Here is a 13,796-nt window from a genome sequence, read left to right as displayed (position 1 = left end):
CCTCATGTTTTCGGTTCCTCCCGCAGTCTCTACCTTTCAGAAAAGAGGCATATTTTATAGCAGTCAGTCTACGAACTTGAGGCTGTAACTTTTCTTTCATCTCTCGTGGAACAGATTATATTAAAATAGAGTTCAGTCATCTGAAAACGACCTTCCTTGGTGAGCCCCTTACCTTTTACCTCATGCCAGTGCTTAAAAACTGAAATACATTTTAAGTGATGTCAGAGAGAAGAAGCCTAACACTTAAATGCGTATTCATAGGTGTTGGTCAAATAAGTTTGTAAATATAATATATGTTTGCTCGCTTTGGGTGTGGGAGACAGGCTCTAAGCTGGTCAAGTCGTTATAGCCTAAGACAGAGTTTTAAAACTAAGCTTTTCCCCACACCCTTGACTGTTGCATGATGTGGAGTGGTGCACTCTTATGAGGAATCCCATTTATGCCTCAGATAAGTGACTTCGTATCAGAGACTTCCTTATTTGTATATTGGATTAAAGGTTTTGATTTCTACACTATAAAATGGGCCAGAGGAGCCCATGCTGGAGGAGAGCAGAGAAAGACCACGTGGAGGAGAGGAGAAGCAGCCAAGATGTGGAGTGCTGAAGGAGAAGCCAGTTTGTGCAGTTTGTGCAGAGAGAAGGAGATGGGGAACAGAGGTGAATAAGGCTGGTGAGCTAGAAACCTTTGATTTGGGGAAACTCGGATGAGTCAGTGGCTTTGGGAGCCCTGAATGGAAAGGGAAATGTTTTCCCACTGTGTGTATTTCTTGCCTGCTGGGTGCAAGCTAGGATTAAAGCTAATGGCCCACCAGTTCTTGGCTCCGTTGTTTCATTACCAACTGTCCGAATCTAATGCGAACCTGCATGGGCCAGGCGGCTGTGATGGTGGCCGTGCCTACTGGCTTTACAGTAGGGATAATATTTAACATAATTTTCTAAACTGTGTTTTTGATTTAAAGTGTGCCATATGGTGATTTAATATGGGAGCAACCACTTCCTTAGATTTGTGCACTCAGCTAGACATAATGATGCAAAATCTAACCAGAACCATTAACGGAACATCTGACTTGGACACTAGAGTCCTTCAAGTTCAACACACATCTTTAGATTCTTTTGCCAGGGTGGTCCTTTTATAAAAAAAAAATATATTTTTTTTAATTTATTTTTATTTATTCATTTTAGAGAGGAGAGGGAGAAACAGAGAGAGAGAAGGGGGGAGGAGCTGGAAGCATCAACTCCCATATGTGCCTTCACCAGGCAAGCCCAGGGTTTTGAACCGGCGACCTCAGCATTTCTAGGTCGACGGTTTATCCACTGCGCCACCACAGGTCAGGCAAAATATTTTATTTATTGATTTTACAGAGAGAACGGGGGAGAGTGAGAAGCATCACTCATAGTCGTTCCACTTTAGTTGTTCATTGATTGCTTGTTGTATATGCCTTGACCAGGTAAGCCCAGGGTTTCAAACCTGTGACCTCAGCGTTCCAGGTTAACGCTTTAGCCACTTCACCACCACGGGCCAGGCTAGGGTGGTCCTCGATGACGGAATTTTCCTTGTTTATTTACTCACAGCTCAAGGGGGAGTTTGTGCCCTCGCCAATACCTCCTGCCACACCTAGATAAATATCTTTTCCCAGACAGAATTAGACACAACCAAACTCCTTAGACTTGCAAAATCTCTTAAATGATATGGCCATTTCACCTCTAGCACCACTGGCTGGTTAGAACTTAAGTTCTCTACTATTTTCAACTGACTTCCAACTGAACTCAGAGCTATTTTAAGGTCTGGGTTGCCTATTGTTTTACTCATTGTTATTCTAATTTGTTCAATATATTTTGTTGTCAAACTATTGCTGCTCTGCATAGCCAAACACTCAAAGCCTCTTCCCCACGAGTTGTTGAGCCCAGGATGGAAAGGACCCATAACGGCACTGCGTCCCCTCCGTGTTCGTATTTCACAGTGGTTACAACCTTTACTCCTGATGCCAAATACCCTTGCTGTCAATCACCTCTGATTTCTCTTTTTTTTTATTTTTTTTTATTTATTTATTCATTTTAGAGAGGAAAGGGAGAGAGAGAGACAGAGAGAGGAGAGAGAGACAGAGAGAGAAGGTGGGGAGGAGCTGGAAGCATCAACTCCCATATGTGCCTTGACCAGGCAAGCCCAGGGTTTCGAACCGGCGACCTCAGCATTTCCAGGTCGACGCTTTATCCACTGCGCCACCACAGGTCAGGCTGATTTCTCTTAATGTTATGAAATAAGTACCTTTTGTTGATTTTTAGCCTTCCCAACTTGCTTTGGTTGCTTTTATGACAGACCAGGAATTTCTTTAAATCCAGTAGGTGCTGAGAGACCTCTTGTGAGCAAATGGCCCAGTTGTTCCATTGGCTAATGCCCAACCGCAGGAGTCCTGCCAAGGGGCCAGATGGAACTGGATTGGGGTAGCCACACCACTCCGGCTCTACCATGGGGCACGCTGACCTGGTCGGTCATCAGTGCTGTCTGGCAACAGGTTCTGATTGAAAGGGAAATATATCAACCCTAAGAAAGAATGTACCTGCTAGGAAAGACTCCTTGTAGTTGATTAGGCCCAAAATCAGAGTCTTGTAGCCACTGTTTACAGAGGCTTTCTGCGCTTGCTACCCATCAGGGAAAAGCCCACAGACATTGCTATCAGCCTGTGCCCTGAGATCCTGGCACCTGAGCCAACCCTTATAAAGCTCCTCGTATTGTATTTCAACCAGTATGACTGAGACCTTTCCCATTCAATCAGGGCTGTGCACCTATATCCTCATTTGTATCTTTACCAGCCAATCAGAGCAACTCCACAACTACCAACCAGAACACAAAGTTCTGACCAATCAGGACAGTGCTATCTGGGCCAATCAAGGTGTGAGAATTTGGAGTCCTCATTTGCATAGAAATGGACCAATTGGGGACCAAGCACGGGAACTTCTCCCCTTTGTCTCGGTGAAGTGCACTAGGAAATACTGCACTTCCCCAGCCTGGCTCGCGGACTGTCTCACTGGAGCTGCGGTATCTGGATTGTAACACAAGCTGCCACCTGAGCGGTTTTGCCTGAGCGGCCTCACTTTAAACATGTCACTCACACAAAGTCCCTCCCATCACTGCACTCCAGACTGGGGACTCCTGTTGACACTGAATTTGTGGCAGCGACATTTTGTCCACGAAAAAATTTATTGCATCATTTCATTCCACAGCCAGGTGTGTCACAATTAAAACAATACCCTATAGCTATCGTAGGTAAAAGTATTGGTTCTTGAATATGTATGTGTGTAAGGCCAATGGAAAGAGTACTGGGTGTATATACAGAAATCCGGTGTTGAGACAGGACGGAGACTTGGGCCCAGGAATGGAAAAACAGTGGGTGCTCAGGAAGCTGAGTTAAGACCAGCTGTCCAGAAGTCAAACGGCTGTTTTTCACATGCACAACTGATCAAGGTGTGACTTCCCTGGGGTGGCAGTAATGACAACACTACCACTTCGCCCCCACAGCACAGACACAGAGATAGTTGCCAAGCAACCCGACAGGAGGAAGCAACACCACCCTGACACGGAACATTCCACTCCTTGAACCCTTCGTAGACCCATCTTTTCACGCAAGCCCACCTTTTTAAAAAACTTGTCTTTTTGAGCAAGCCCATTCGGCCCCGAGCTTCTAAAAGCAGACGTGTAGAGCCAGCCCCCAGGACCAGTTCGGGTCCCTCTCTTCCCTCTGTGCTGCCTCCCTGCGCTGGAGCACAAGCTTAGGAAAATCTGTCTGCAAACTTCTCTGGGGCTTCCTCTCAGTTTTTATCTTGGGGAACCCAAGAACCCCAACGCCGGTAACGGTAACGGTATTCCTACCATAAATAATATATTTCTCTTAGTGAAAAAGTAAGCAAACTTTTTTTTGATCCCACTTCTCCCAGTGGGAAGCATTCTAGAAAGTTCTGCCTGTTTCCCTCAGTTGTCTAAGCAAGGGGCCAAATGTCAGGCAGGTCAGAGGAACTATCCTACCACTGGCTTTGCGGGAGGCTTGGGTGCTTCTACCTAAGTCACCCTCAGAGCACAGTTGGCCAGAGGTCACTTTCAGGGCAGAGACAGCCATGTACTGCCACCACCCCCGAAATGCTTCCTCCTGCTTCCTATCTCTGAAAACAGAAGTCTCTCAGGGCCTGACGTGAGCAGTACCAAGGAGAAAACTAGTCATTCCGGGAATAAGACAGGAAGGGCACTGTACTTCTGTCACAGAAGAACTTCTTTATGTGAATTCTTTTGCTTCTAGGGGTAAAAGAGTAGATAGAAATGTCAGAGGGGACAACCTCTCCCATCTGTCCAGGACGGGTCATTTCTGAAGAGCACATCAGAAATGTCCTAAGATATCTAACTCTGCTCAACCCCTGAAAGGTTGAGCCAGGCCTAGGAAACCACTGTAATTGTATTTTTTTTCTCTCCCAATTTTACTAACTATACGAAGAGAATTATAACAATATTAAAGAAAACAAGAAAAAAGAAGACAGCCTCTATCAGCTTTCCTTCATTGGCTCCCAGCACAGACATCATTGACACACTGACTGTGATAAGGTAGGTTTCATTCTGCATCCTGGTTTTGTCATATAACGCTGTGGCACAGATATTTCGTGCAGCTTCACAGGACTCAATTTTAATGCACATAAAATATTTCACTAAATTGATCAATGTTAGTGTTTTATTATGTTGTCGATGCTGCATCAAATCATTTTCTACATACAGTTTTTGCTTCTGTAGTGTTCTCTCCTCCAGATATATATACAGTGTTTTTAATTAAATGACCGGGGCAAATTAGATGCACATTTTGGGACCTTTCCTACTCACTGCCCAACGACTCTCCAAACGAATTGTACCACGTGTGTTCCGTTTTGAAGCCACCATCTGTAGAGTGTCTTAGATTCAAGCCATTTTATAAATTTCTTCTCAACCACCCTGGCAGGTTGGTCTGGCTTCCACCTCCGGAGGCAGACCCTTTGGTAGGTTATCTCCAGCTCCCTGTCCTGTGCGCCTCTCTCCAACAGAGACTGGAAACCCTCCCTCCAGATTTTCCCAGCCTGCCTTGCAGCTGGGAGTGGCCCTGTGACTCTATTCTGTAAAGAGGGATGTAAAGGAAAGCCTTCTCGGAGAGAGGACCTGAACCCTCCCCTCCCTGAACCTCCAGCCTGAAAGGTGGAGGTGGGTGCCTGGAATGAACTAAGTTCTGAAGGCAGGGAGGCAGCGGGAAGGGAATGGAGCCGCTTCCCAGAGAGGGGCAGAGGCAGTGTGGGAACCACGTGCTTCTGAGAGGGAGGGAGGTGCCGCGTGAGCCCCGAGCAGCCTGGGTCCTACAGGGGCTTTCTGGGTTGGTCCAGCCCTCACGCATGCGCACACTCGAGCCCCACGTAGCTTCACTCCCAACCCCCACTTTCTTGCAGAACTTCAGATAGGTATCTGTTCCTTGCAGACCATCGAAGCCTGCAGGGATTGCAGCTCTTCTTCTCACAATTTATATTCTACGTTGGTGGAGTCCAGGGGTTGGGGCGATTAAGGGTTTCGTTCTTCCAGAGCCACGAGAAGGCAGGAGGGTGCTCATACATCAGAGGCCCCGAGGTCGCCGTCTGAACCACGTGTACCCCGCCAGGCAGTGTGTTGAATTAAGCAGCCTATAGGTCTGACAACCACATATCCTTGATTTTCCAGCAATCTCACTTCAAATGTTTGTCCTGTTGTCAAAGTACGCCCGACTTTGCGGCCAAAGAATCCACAGGGAAAAGGGCTCTCCTTCGACCAATCTTTTTGTTTGAAGATTTTATTTATTAATTTTACAGAGAGAAGAAGAAGGGAGCAAGAAGTAACAACTCGTAGTTGCTTCACTTTGGTTGTTCACTGATTGCTTGTCATATAGTGCCCTGACGGGGCAAGCCCAGGGTTTCGAACCGGCGACCTCAGCGTTCCAGGTTGACGCTTGATCCACTGCGCCATCCCAGGACAGGCCCGGGAGGTCGATCTTTAAACCCTCTTCGCGGCAGTATCAATGAGCAGAAAGCTAACTGGGCACAGAACCGCTCTATAGAGCCTCAAACATAAATGTACCTGGCCTGAGGTTAGAAAGTTAAATGTAACCCCCAGGGACACCTCGCACCTCAGATCCTGAGGACCAGGAGCTCGAGAGGGACACAGCGTGCACTGGGGTGAGACTAGGGGCACCTCTGACCTCCAGTGGGCAACCAGGCACTTGGGGAACACTCGGCCATCTGCCTTCCTCCTTTCTCCCGGTCTGTCACCCGAGGACCGACAGTCCAAGAGGGAAAAGGACACGGAAGAGGAGGCAAAGGGCCGACCCCAGCCCTGTCCCCTCAGAGTCCCTACAGCCAGAAACAGACCAGAAACAGTGCGGTGTGTTATGTGTGTCTACGTCTATCCTTCCCCAGACCTCACATTTAAAATATATACACTGAGGACCTACTATGTGTTAGATGCTGTTCTAGGTTCTGAGAATACAGATGTAAACAAGAGAGGGGAAACTCCCTTGCCCTCAGAGACTTGACGTTCTCAGGGGATAATAACCTCCATAAACTCCATAAAATCAGGGGCTACGTCGTGTTGTTGTAGCCCAGAGCCCAACACTGGGTTTGGATAGGGCTCAGTAAGTGTTGTTTAGGTGAACCACATGATATTTTTGAATTTGCGTTGGACACGTGTAGTTGTCTATCCTGTATCCAATTTCCCTCCTCAAAGGAAACTTCCATTTCTATTTGGAGGACTATGCTCTCTGGGAAGAATTGGCTTCATCCCCAGCTCCGAGGGCAGAGCATGTGAACTAAATATAGCTAATCCATATACTGTATCCCACACCCCTAACTTCAGTGATTTGTTCAGGTGTGTGCCTGTGACGTAAGCCAGACCAATCAAAGTGGAACTGAGGACGAAGATGCTTTTTCTCTTTCCAGTGTAATGCGGAATCTGAAACCACCACCACAATTTCTGCTACCGTGGAAAATAAAATTCACTTGAAGATGAACCTGCACATTACGAAAACACAGCCAGAGCACTCATGAAGATGTGAAACCCTGGATCAAACCCGACCTGAAGTCCTTTCTATCCCTGGACTTTTCAGTTGCCTAAGTAAAAAAATTCTTTTTATTATTTAAGTAATTTTGAGTTAAATTTTTTTTATTTGAGACCAACAGTATCCCAGCTGATACAGAGATAATAAATAGGTTTTCCATTGTGGAAGAGTGTGCAAACTGACATATGAGCCAAGCTAACAGTTTTCAAAAAACAGTCCAACACAAAAAGAAAGAATGGAATGTGTGTAAATCTACATGAGGTTTCACACACTTCAAAGAAAAGAGACCATCAAGGGGCTTACTTAAACATACTGCTGCCAAATTGAGATAAAAAGAGATAGTTTGACCCTCTAGTTGCCTTCTAAAAAGCCTTTCAGCATTTCCCTATCCCCAACAGTTAAAAGCCAAACTCCTGCCTGACTGGGTGGTGGCACAGTGGATAGAGCGTCGGACTGGGATGCAGAAGACCCAGGTTCGAGACCCCGAGGTAGCCAGCTTGAGCGAGGGTTCATCTGGTTTGAGCAAAAGCTCACCAGCTTGAGCCCAAGGTCACTGGCTCAAGCAAGGGGTTACTTGGTCTGCTGAAGGCCCGCGGTCAAGGCACGTATGAGAAGGCAATCAATGAACAACTAAGGTGTTGCAATGCGCAATGAAAAACTAATGATTGATGCTTCTCATCTCTCCGTTCCTGTCTGTCTGTCCCTGTCTATCCCTCTCTCTGACTCTCTCTCTGTCTCTGTAAAAAAATTAATTAATTAGTTAATTTTTTTTAAAAAAGCCAAACTCCTTAGCGCCTGACCAGTTAGTCCATAAATAGCTTATAACCCTACGTCTAACCATTTATAGCCCAAGCACGCTTCATCCGTTGCACTTAGCACGCCCTATGTGGTAGCCAGCATCGAAGATGGCCCCTAATGATATTCCTCTCTGAGCATTCGCGCCCTGGTGAGATCCCCTTCCTTGTTGAATCACGGCTGGCGTGTGTGACCAATAGAGTACAGCGGAGGTGAAGGCATGTGACTTCCAAGACTAGATTTTGAAAGATTTTGCAGCTCTTGGATTGCTCTCTCCGGAGGCTGGAGGAAGCCACTCACCATGCTTGTGAGGACCCGCAAGCTGCCTTACAGAGAGTTCCTGGTGGAGAAGGACTGAGGCCTCCCACCAAGAGCCAGGGCCATGTGCATGAGCTGCTCTAGAAACAGATCCTCCAACAAGTCGAGCCCTCAGATGACTGCAGCCCTCCCTAAAATCTGACCACAGCATCATGAGGGACATTGAGTCAGACTGCTCAGTCACCCACCCCTGATTTCCGGACCCAGAGAAATCATGGGAGATAAGAAATAAATATTGTCAGGTTTCTGTTTGTTTGGGTTTTTGAAGTATAAACAATGTATTAGAGCAGTTTTAAGTTTACAGCAAATTTATGGGAGCCTGACCAGGCGGTGGCGCAGTGGATAGAGTGTCGGACTGGGATGTGGAGGACCCAGGTTCAAGTCCCCGAGGTCGCCAGCTTGAGCGCGAGCTCATCTGGTTTGAGCAAAAAGCTCACCAGCTTGGACCCAAGGTCGCTGGCTCGAGCAAGGGGTTCCTCAGTCTGCTGTAGCCCCATGGTCAAGGCACATATGAGAAAGCAATCAATGAACAACTAAAGTGCCAAAACAAAAAACTGATGATTGATGCTTCTCATCTCTCTCCATTCCTGTCTGTCCCTGTCTATCCCTCTCTCTGACTCTCTCTCTGTCTCTGTAAAACAAACAAACAAACAAAATCTTATGGGGAAATTTTCCCACATCCTTTCTGCTTCCACATATGCATAGCCTTGCAATTTTCAACCTTTTTTTAGCTCATGACACACATGCACGAATTATTAAAATTCTCTGGCACACTCAAAATTATCGTTTTTGCCAATCTGGTACAAAAAAAAAGTGTGATTTTTATTCATTCACAGCAGATGGCTATTGTTGTGTTGGCTGTTGTCTTTTTTTTTTTCATTCCTCCGAAGCTGGAAACGGGGAGAGACAGACAGACTCCCGCATGCGCCCGACCGGGATCCACCCGGCACGCCCACCAGGGGCGACGCTCTGCCCACCAGGGGGCGATGCTCTGCCCCTCCGGGGCGTCGCTCTGCCGCGACCAGAGCCACTCCAGTGCCTGGGGCAGAGGCCAAGGAGCCATCCCCAGTGCCTGGGCCATCTTTGCTCCAATGGAGCCTCGGCTGCGGGAGGGGAAGAGAGAGACAGAGAGGAAGGAGGGGGTGGGGGTGGAGAAGCAAATGGGCCCTTCTCCTATGTGCCCTGGCCGGGAATCGAACCCGGGTCCCCCGCACGCCAGGCCGACGCTCAACCGCTGAGCCAACTGTTGTCATTTTTTAATTTGACAATCTGAGGGAAAAGAGGACAGTGGCCCTGATTAAATAGTCAGGAACTGCATGTTTTAAAAATTCTGGGGGCTTGCCAGTTGAAATCGCTGGCATAGCCTTCCTCATTATCAACTTCCTCCACCAGAGCTATACAGTCACTGTCTACATAGTTTTGCCTTTTCCGGAGCATCATGTAGTCGGAATAACCCAGGGCGTAGCCTGCTCAGACTGGCTCCGTTCACTTAGCAATTTGCATTTCGATATCTGCCATGTCGTTTCATGGTTTGATAGGAATCCACTTTAAAGGCTGATATTCCCTTGTCTGGAGGGACCACAGTTTATTTATCTATTCACCTATCAAAAGACATCTTGGTTGCTTCCAAGTTCTGGCAATTATGAATAAAGCTGTTATAAACATCCATATGCAGGGTTTGGTGGGGACGTACATTTTCCCTCCTTTGGGGAAAGACCAAGGAGCGTGTGTTGTGGGATCGTCTGGCGAGTGTCTGTTTCGTTCTGGAAGGAACTGCCAGACTGTCTTCCAGAGTGGCTGCACCATCTTGCATTTCCACCGGCAGTGACTATTGTTGTTTTAAGTCATTAAGTTGGGGATCATTTATCATGCCATTTTAATTTTTTAATTTATTGACTGATTCTTAGTGAGAGAGGAAGGGAGAGACAGACAGACAGAAACATCGATCTGCTCCTTCCTGTATGTGCCCTGACTGGGGATTGAACCCCCCACCCCTGGCGCACAGGGACAAAGGTCCAACCAACTGAGCTATCTGGCCAGGGATGTTGTGCAGTTGTAGATAACTAACACAACCTACCATTGAACACATCTAGAGTGCCTTCTGCATCTTTCTGTAATCCTTACCAACTCCGACTTGCTCTCCAAGGGCCAACGCAAGCTGTCACCTTTTCTGAGAAGCCTGCTCTGATTTCCTACTCAAAGCCAGGCTTTCTTGCACATAGCTCTGCTAAAAGTTCTCACACTCTGATCCCATTAAATGTTTATGAGGGTTGTTGTTGTTTTTTCTCGCATGATAGCTTACTGAAGGCAACCATTTTGAATTATCCAAATGTACATTTCCCAAGACTGAGGATGGTACATGTCACATTAAAAGGAGCTTAGCAAATGTTGATTGAATAAATAACTGAAACATCAGCTCTGGACAACACAAAGGATGTCTTGCACTGGTCTGAGGAGCAAAAAAAGGGAAAGAAAGAAAAAGAAAGAAAGAAAGAAAGAAAGAAAGAAAGAAAGAAAGAAAGAAAGAAAGAAAGAAAGAAAGAAAAAGAAAGAAAGAGGGAGGGAGGGAGGGAGGGAGGGAGGGAGGGAAGGAGGGAGGGAGGGAGGAAGGCTGAAGGACAATCTGACTTTGGGTGATGGGTATGCAATATAATTGAATGACAAGATAACTTGGACATGTTTTCTTTGAATATATGTACCCTGATTTATTGATGTCACCCCATTAAAATTAATAAAAATTTACTTATAAAAGAAAATATAAGGATACATTCAAGCTCCAAATTTTAGCAGAAGTTGCAGAATAGTTCACTTTACAGAAAAAATAATTTGTTCCATACAAAAAGTAAAAATAAGGTGAAATTTTAAAAAAAGAAAGAAAGAGGCAGGGAGGGAGGGAAGGAAGGAAGGAAGGGAGGAAGGGGAGAGAGAGAGGGAGAAAGAAAGAAAGAAAGAAAGAAAGAAAGAAAGAAAGAAAGAAAGAAAGAAAGAAAGAAACAAGAAAGAAACAAGAAAGAAAGAAGGAAGGAGGAAGGAAGGAAGGAGGAAGGAAGGAAGGAAGGGAGGAAGGGAGGGAGGGAGGGAGGGAGGGAGGGAGGGAGGAAGGAAGGAAGAAAGAAAGAAAGAAAGAAAGAAAGAAAGAAAGAAAGAAAGAAAGAAAAGAAAGGAAAGAAAGAAAGAAAAGAGAGAAAGAAAGGAGAGAAAGAAAGGAGAGAAAGAAAGAAAGAAAGAAAGAAAGAAAGAAAGAAAGAAAGAAAGAAAGAAAGAAAGAAAGAAAGAAAGGAAGGAAAGAAAGGAAAGAAAGAAAGAAAGAAAGAAAGAAAGAAAGAAAGAAAGAAAGAAAGAAAGAAAGAAAGAAAAGAAAAGAAAAGAAAAGAAAAGAAAAGAAAAGAAAGAAAGGAAAGAAAGAAAGGAAAGAAAGAAAGGAGAGAAAGAAAGAAAGGAGAGAAAGACCAAAAATATTATTACAGGACTGGTCTAACTCTTAGCTCTTTTGTTCACTTTGAAAACTTCTTTCCCTCGTCATAAAAATGCCAACAGAACCTAGGTAAGCAGTAGTAGGTTGTTTCATAGTGTCTTTTGCTCTAAAAAAAAATTTAATCTGCATTTTTAAAAAGTGTAAAAACCATTGCAACAGAGAACTGTGTGATAATGTGGCCGAAAGCTGGGTGTCAGGGCGATGGTTAGGGGCGGGCAAAGCTGAATCTTGACAGATCGAGGAAAGAGGAACAACCTGGTTTAGACACTTCCTGCTCACGGACCAGCAAGAGGAAATGTGGGGGTTTTAAAAGGGTCTCACCAGTGAGGATAGAGAAGCCATGGGCTGGGGATTTTTTTTCCAGAATCTTAATAATAAAAGTTATTTTGGGGATAAAGGACGGACAGGTCTCAGAGGTAAGGCACTGAAGTCTAGAAACAAATGAATTGGAGAGGAGACTGGACAGACGTATGTTCCAGTTAGAACATCAGAAGGAGAAGTGAATGTTGGATAGATTTAGAAAGTAGTGTGAACTCAAAATAGTCCGGAGGCTTTGCTGAATATGAATGATGAAGGTTTTATTGAAAGGTCTTAGAGTTTGCAAATTGGGAACATGGCTAAGCAAAAACCAAGAAGTGTTCCAAAAACGAAAGAAAAGTTAAGAGTTCTTATAATAAAAATTGCATTCTTAAGAATAATCAGCCGTGTGTTCTCAGCCCTAGAATTGGTCCAGGGTGGCCATCAGTCAGAGGTCAGGCTGTGGGATGAGGGCTGCCAGGAGGTCTGGTCCCGTTCGGTAGTCTCGATAATGTTAAGTGGCCTGGCTTAGTGAGTCCCTCAGGGATAATCAGAAGGCTTTCTGGGGGTCTGGTCCATATACAGGTATTGACACATAATGAACTGATGTATATCCAGGTATTGACACAGGACCAGAAAGTTCAAGAGTTTCAGTTCCCACGTGAGTTAACACAAGAATGGAGTCATTTCCTCATGCTTCAACCTATTAGATTTTAGTAATTTAACAGCTTAACTGTAGTGGTGACTACATTTTATTTCTTCACTTTTTTTCCTCAGTAAAAATTAAGGGCAAATTCTGATTTAGTTACAGATGTGAAAATTAAGTGATTGATCTGAAAAACACAACAAATAACGTAGTATTTATATATATATATGTATAATGTTGGCAATTAACTTTTAGAAATAGAATATAGCATTTTAAGAATTAAAACAAGGCCCTGGCCGGTTGGCTCAGCGGTAGAGCGTCGGCCTAGCGTGCGGAGGACCTGGGTTCGATTTCCGGCCAGGGCACACAGGAGAAGCGCCCATTTGCTTCTCCACCCCTCCGCCGCGCTTTCCTCTCTGTCTCTCTCTTCCCCTCCCGCAGCCAAGGCTCCATTGGAGCAAAGATGGCCCGGGCGCTGGGGATGGCTCTGTGGCCTCTGCCTCAGGCGCTAGAGTGGCTCTGGTCGTGGCATGGCGACGCCCAGGATGGGCAGAGCATCGCCCCCTGGTGGGCAGAGCGTCGCCCCTGGTGGGCATGCCGGGTGGATCCCGGTCGGGCACATGCGGGAGTCTGTCTGACTGTCTCTCCCTGTTTCCAGCTTCAGAAAAATGAAAAGAAAAAAAAAAAAAAAAAAAGAATTAAAACAAGCCTGACCAGGCGGTGGCGATGTGGATAGAGCATCGAACTGGGATGCGGAAGACCCAGGTTCGAGACCCCGAGGTTGCCAGCTTGAGCGCGGGCTCATCTGGTTTGAGCAAAAGCTCACCAGCTTGGACCCAAGGTTGCTGGCTTGAGCAAGGAATTACTCGGTCTGCTGAAGGCCTGTGGTCAAGGCACATATGAGAAAGCAATCAATGAACAACTAAGGTGTCGCAATGCGCAACAAAAAAGCTAATGATTGATGCTTCTCATCTCTCCGTTCCTGTCTGTCTGTCCCTGTCTATCCCGCTCTCTGACTCTCTCTTTGTCTCTGAAAATAAATAAATAAAGAAAGAAAGAATTTAAAAAAGAATTAAAACAAGTTTTACAAAATCAATTTCAATTTTATGCCCCCAAGAGGGCTGAAATAATACATGCCATATTTTCTGATCATGATACATTAAAGTAAAAAATAGAAAATATCA

The sequence above is a fragment of the Saccopteryx leptura genome, chromosome 4 (assembly GCF_036850995.1).
Source record: "Saccopteryx leptura isolate mSacLep1 chromosome 4, mSacLep1_pri_phased_curated, whole genome shotgun sequence".
NCBI classification, from domain to species: domain Eukaryota; kingdom Metazoa; phylum Chordata; class Mammalia; order Chiroptera; family Emballonuridae; genus Saccopteryx; species Saccopteryx leptura.
The sequence above is the reverse complement of the archived record's forward strand: the minus strand, read 5'-3'. Positions refer to the sequence as shown.